At 55.8% G+C, this 6,124-nt stretch overlaps 1 pseudogene; it reads left to right on the top strand.

Moving 5' to 3' along the window:
- The first annotated feature begins 1,000 nt into the window (after positions 1–1,000).
- LOC142018670 (cytoskeleton-associated protein 5 pseudogene) lies at positions 1,001–5,203 on the top strand (annotated as a pseudogene).
- The last annotated feature ends 921 nt before the right edge of the window (positions 5,204–6,124 follow it).

Genomic DNA, 6,124 nt, shown 5'->3' with positions numbered 1-6,124 from the left:
CCTGGGCAGCTGCCTCAGCACTCAGCTTACAGGGAACACTGTCCCCAAGGCAACATTACGAAGGGATGCTCTTCAGGAACATGAGTGTGAAGGATTGCTCCTCTAGCTCCAGAGAGGAATACTTAATAACAATAGTTAAGTGGCAATAACCACTTTCCCTTCTTTCTCCAGCTTGATACTGAATGTTTCTTGTCCCTGTGTGGCTGCTTTTGAGTTGATGCCACCAACATGCTCTGTCCTGTCCTCAGATCTCACCTAGAACCAGGCTTCTCTCACCAAGGAACCAGCAGAGCTCTGCTTTCCTCCTGATCAGCCCTCTTTGTAGGGATCCCATGGCCCCCCCAGCTCACTGGTTCCTGCCCTTCATTGCTCTATAGTTTTCCCTATTTTCTAACCCAAACCTCCCTTGCTTCAAAAACAACGAGAAGTCCTGTGGCACCTTATAGACTAACAGATTTTTTGGAGCATAAGCTTTCATGGGCAAGGTCCTTGCCCATGAAAGCTTATGCTCCAAAAAATCTGTTAGTCTATAAGGTGCCACAGGACTTGTTGTTTTTGTGGGTACAGACTAACACAGGTACCCTTCTGATCCTTGTTTCACACTAAGCTGATTCCACCTTGTCTGAGCACAGTAGACTTGGAGAATGGGGGATCACTGCCCTCTTTAGGACAGCCTCTTACATATTCAAAGGCTCTTCCCCGACCTTCTCTTCTCCGGACTAAACATGGGCGGATGATGTCACAATGATCTGCTGCTGTGGGGCCTCAGGCCGTGAGCTCATCAGCTCTCGCAGGTAGGAACGGCAGGTCATCACCAGGAATCCAAAGCTGCTGCTACAACAACAGCAGCTCCTCCAGAGGCTGCAGCGGGGCAAGGACACCCCAGACACCCTCTGCAGCTCCTTTGGGAGCTCTTGTCACCCAGCCTGGTCACCCACCTAAGAACTGATGGTGCAGGAGGTTTGGGCACCCACAGGAAACACAAATCAACACCGGCAACATGTTTGAACTGGAGCTCTCAGAAGAATCATGTGAGGAAAAAGCAGCAGCTGTCCTTCCGGCCTCCTGCATCCAACGGCTGGCCAGCTGCAACTGGAAGGAGAGGTTCTCTGGCATGGAGGCCTTTCAGAAGGCTGTGGAAGAAATGGAGGCCAGCAAAATGCCCTGCCAGGCCCTGGTGAGGCTGCTGGAGAAACATCATGGCTGGGAGGAAACCAAACTGCCGGTGATGCAGAAAAAGCTTCACCTCATCACCCTGATTGCTCAAAAAGGAAACTTTTCCAGGACATCAGCTCAGGTCGTCTTAGCTGGCCTGGTGGGGATGGTCGGGGATGTCATCTGCAGCAGGGATGCCAAAGGAGCCCTGACCGCCATCGCAGAGGCATGTGCGCTGCCGTGGACTGCCACGAAGGTCATATCATTGGCTTTCTCGCAGAACCATCCCAGAACCCAGGCGGAAGCCCTGAACTGGCTGGCAAATGCCATCACAGAGTTCGGCTTCACTGGCATGGAGGTCAAGGCCTTGGTCAGCACCACAAAGGTGGCCCTGGCTTGTGCTCACCCAGATGTCCGGGCCTCTGCCTTCACCCTGCTGGGGACCATGTCACTGTATGTGGGAGCCCCTCTGAGAGCATTCTTTGAGGGCGAGACGCTGCTCCTTCTCTCCCAGATAGATGCAGAGCTGGAGAAGATGAAGGGCCAGAGCCCTTCTGCTCCCACCCGGGGAAACTCCAAGCAGTGCAGGGGCAGCGGGGATGAGGGGAAGGGAGGGGACCCCCAAGACCATGGCAGGACTGAAGCTGTGGATATCAGTGACAGGATCACCTCAGCACTGGTGGCAAAGATACAGGACAAGAGCTGGACGATCCGGAAGGAGGGCCTGGAGGAGGTGGCTGGTATCCTCAGCAACACCAGGCTCATCCAGCCAAAGGTGGGAGACCTCCCAGCTGCCCTGAGGGCTTGTCTTCAGGACCCCAACACAGCCCTGGTGCAGCAGGCCCTGGGAATCCTTCAGCAACTGGCCCACGCCATGGGTCCAAACATCAAACAGCACATAAGGGAGCTGGGCCTCCCCCTGGCTGCCCTCTTCAGGGACAGCAACAGCAACGTGCGAGCAGCAGCCCTTAGGGCCCTGAACGCCTGGGCCGAGCAGCTCTGCACGAAGGACTGGCTGGAGGGGGAGGAAACATCTGAGGAGCTGAGAGAGGAAAACTCTTACCAAAGGCAAGAGCTGCTGGGCTGGCTGGCTGAGAAGCTGCCTGGTCTCCGGGCTGCCCCTTCAGACCTGCTGAGGGGTGTGCCCCACCTCTACTCCTGCTTGGGAGAGCGCAACAGTGACGTGCAACAGGTGGCCCGGGAAGCCCTGCCCTTCTTCTTGATGCATCTTGGCTTTGAGAAGATGGCCAAAGTCACGAGCCAGCTGCAGCCTGTGACCCAGGAGCATATTGTGGCCATGCTGGAGGCAGCCAAAGCCAACTCTCTTGCCAAATTCACCATTCCTGCTAAGTTGCCTTCCAGGATGCCAAGGGTCACAGCCATCCCAGCCTTTGCCTCAGCCTCAACCACATCCCACCTGGGATCAGCCTCTCCTTCCCCAGCACCTGCTGGAGAGCTGGTGTCCAGCAGCACCCTAGAGCAGAAGCTCAGACCCCAAGATGCCACATCAGGGGAGGCTGCCCTGAAAGTCAAGGGTGTGCCAGAGTGGAAGAAGGTGTCTATAAAGACCAGCCCCAAGGACAGTGCCGACACGCTGGGGCCCATTTTTATCATTGCCCCCAAGGGGAAAGAGCAGAGGGCGAAGGACAAGCAGGAGCAGAAGGTGCTGAGGTGGAATTTTGCTGCCCCCAGCAACAAGTACACAGAACAGCTGAAGGCTCAGATGTGCACCTGCGTCTCCAACTGGCTGCAGGAAGAGATGTTTCATGCCAGCTTCCAGCACCACATCAGAGCCTTGGCCGTCCTGGTCAAGCACCTGGAGACAGAGAAGGAGGGGCTTATCAGCTGCCTGGACCTGATTCTGAAGTGGCTCAGCCTGCGGTTCTTCGACAACAACACCTGGGTTCTGACGAAGAGCCTGGAGTACCTCAAGCTGCTGCTCGCCTTGCTGAGCCGGGAGAAATACCAGCTGAGCGAGGATGAGGCAACATCTTTCCTCCCCTACCTGGTCATGAAGCTGGGGGAGACAAAAGACGTTATCCTCAGGGAGGTGCACGCTGTTTTGAAGAGGGCCTGCTGGGTCTACCCAGAGAGGAAGATGTTCAGCTTCCTCATGGAAGGGCTCAGGTCCAAGAACACCAAGCAGCAGGCAGGATGCCTCGCCCAGGTGGGGTATTTGATCAAAGCCTATGGCATAGATGTGTGCCAGCCAAGCCCTGGCAAAGCCTTCAGGGTGATAGCTGCCTTCATCGGAGACCAAAACCCCACCATCCACAATGCTGCTGTAAACGTCATTGCGGCTGCTCACCGCACGCATGGGGAAAGGGTGCTCAAGCTGATGGGGAACCTTTCAGAGAAACTCATGAGGGTGCTAGAAGGAGGCCTGGAAGATGCAGGTCACAGGCAGGCTGCTTCTCTGGCCAAGCAGGCCAAGGAGGGACCGAGGCATGCTCCGAGCACCAGCGCTAACAGCCACCTGGAAACAGTGGCGAGCACAGCCACCAAACCCAGGCACGGCCACATCCTGGGAACTGAGGTGGAGAGGCCACAGGCAACTCCCCAGGCCATCCAGCTGGAGGTAGAGGAGGCTGAGAATGTACACAGCCCCGTCCAGTGCAGCAGTCCCTCATTGGCTGCCATCACTCAGCCAGGTGCGATCCCGGAGCCCCAGGCCCCTTCTGCCTCTCTGCACCCCAACGGCATGCACGGCAACGTCGCCTCCATCATCAACTTCATCATCCACCACGTGGCCAGCGGCGATGTCGACACCATCATCCAGGCCCTGGCGCAGATCGACGAGATCCTGAAGCAGGAGGACAAGGCGGAAGCCATGTCTGGACACATCAACCAGTTTCTCATAGCCACCTTGCGGCAACTCCGCTACATCCACCGGCTGCAGGTGGGGGAGGAGAAACTGGGGAAGGACCAAGTTACTCAGCTGTACGGCTGCATCCTCCGCAACATGCTGCTGCTGTTCCAGGCGGACAGCCTGGCCCGGGAGGCCTCCACAGGGGTGTTGAAGGACCTGCTTCACAGCCTCATCACCTTGATGCTGGATTCCCCGGTGGAGGACCAGGAGGCAGAGCGAGAGGTCATCGGGTCCATCAATCTCCTCATGAAAAAGGTGCTGGAGCAGTCGGACCAGACCAGAATTTTCAGTGCCTTGCTCTCCCTGCTCCAGGACAGCTTGACGGCTTCCGCCGGCCCAACCAAGTTCCCCGAGCTGGTGGCCAAGTGTCTGTGGAGAATCACGCAGCTTCTCCCTCGAACTATCGGCACCCTCAACCTGGACCAGCTGCTGCTGGACGTCCACCTCTTCCTGAAGGCGCTCCCCACAGCGAAACTGAAGCAGTGCCCAAGCCCATTCCCCCTGAGAGCCCTGAAAACTCTGCTGCACACCCTGAGCAGGCTGACGGGGCCTGAAATTCTGGACCACCTCACCCTGATTGAGAACAGAGGAGAGTCGGAGCTGGAGGCTCACCTTTGCAGGGCGATGAGGCTTTCCAGCCTGCAGGCAGCCAACGAGACCGATACAGAGGTCGGTCATGCAGCTGACAAGGTGGCCAAGGGCAAAGTCAACGACATGTTGGCTGCCATCTTTCAGAAGATTGGCTCCAAGGACAATGCTCGGGAGGGCCTGGAGGAGCTGTACAAATACAAGCAGAGATGGCCCGATGTGGACTTGGAGCCTTTCCTGGAAAACTTCTCCCTCCTCATCCGCAGCTACATAAAGCACAGCCTGGCAGCGATGGGTGTGGAGCGAGAGGGCAAGGGGCACCTTGCCCCATGCACCGAGATGCCCCTTTCGGCACAGCTTCCACCTCCCACTAGGCCAGCCGCCTGCCCAGAAGGGCATCCACGTGGGGAGGAAGTGGGGCCGTCTCCCTCCCGAGACCGGCTGAAATTGGTGAGGCGTCGATGTGGTGGCACAAAATCCTGCAGCCAGCTTCCCCTCCCACCGCGCTCTTCAAAGCCAGAAGATCTGGTCTCTCCAGAGAAGCCCAGCAGCAGACTCCCCCGGTATGTGAAGATCTGGAAGCAGAAATAGCGCATGGACCTGGCTTCCTTGAGAGTGTTTCTCCACTGGGTTGAGAACCAGCCAGGTCTCCTCTTCCTCTTCCCCATCAGCCACTACTCATGATGGGAACACATAATAAAACAACACAAATATGGCACAGCCACTGGTGAAATGTCTCATGGTCCAGGACAGGTTTCCACTGACTCAACTAGAAGTCATCCTGGTTTAGAGTGACCTCATTTAGGTAGGCCTTCCATTAAGCGTGGATTTACAGGGGGAGGTAAGAAAGGGACAGTAGACAGGAGATGCAGGGAGCACAGCAGAAAGGAGTAAAGTGTTCTCATGACACCAGGGCTTTCTTCTGCCACAACAGGAGCAGATTATATCAGTTGCTTTGACTTGCTGAACTCTTGCTTAGGTTTTTTGAAGACCGTAAATGGCGGGAGGAGCAAATACCAGCACAGAGACTAGCTGAGGATGGGCATTAAAATCACGTACATCCCGAGAGAGACAGACCAACCCATAACTGATGGGGCAACTTGGAAGCAACTTCCCCGTAGGCTGATCTATTCCCTAACTGATGGCTCCCCAAAGCTGCTGGAACTGGTCAGGGATTTCTAGTTTCTTGAGATGTACTCAAGAAGGTTCCAGGCAAAATGCAACCCTGATTTATGTGGCCCTACAAAATTTTGGACACGTGCATTTGCCATTGGGTTATGCAGGGAGTGAGTCAGGGCTGGTCTTGGCTCTGTGAGTCAGCCCTATTGTCGAAGCCCCATGTCAGCCAACGCTTTGACCATGGATATGCTACCAGCTTAGGAGCCATAGTCATGTCAGAGCCTTCCCCATCCAAGTCCAAGGGGCCAATATGGAGCAGGCAGCCCAGAGTGTTGGAAGAATAAAAAAATTTCCTGTTTTGACCAAAAGGAAACAGACAAGTCAAGGTGTAAC

This window comes from Carettochelys insculpta, chromosome 10, assembly GCF_033958435.1.
Source record: "Carettochelys insculpta isolate YL-2023 chromosome 10, ASM3395843v1, whole genome shotgun sequence".
Classification (NCBI taxonomy): Eukaryota; Metazoa; Chordata; order Testudines; family Carettochelyidae; genus Carettochelys; species Carettochelys insculpta.
The sequence above is the reverse complement of the archived record's forward strand: the minus strand, read 5'-3'. Positions and strand labels throughout refer to the sequence as shown.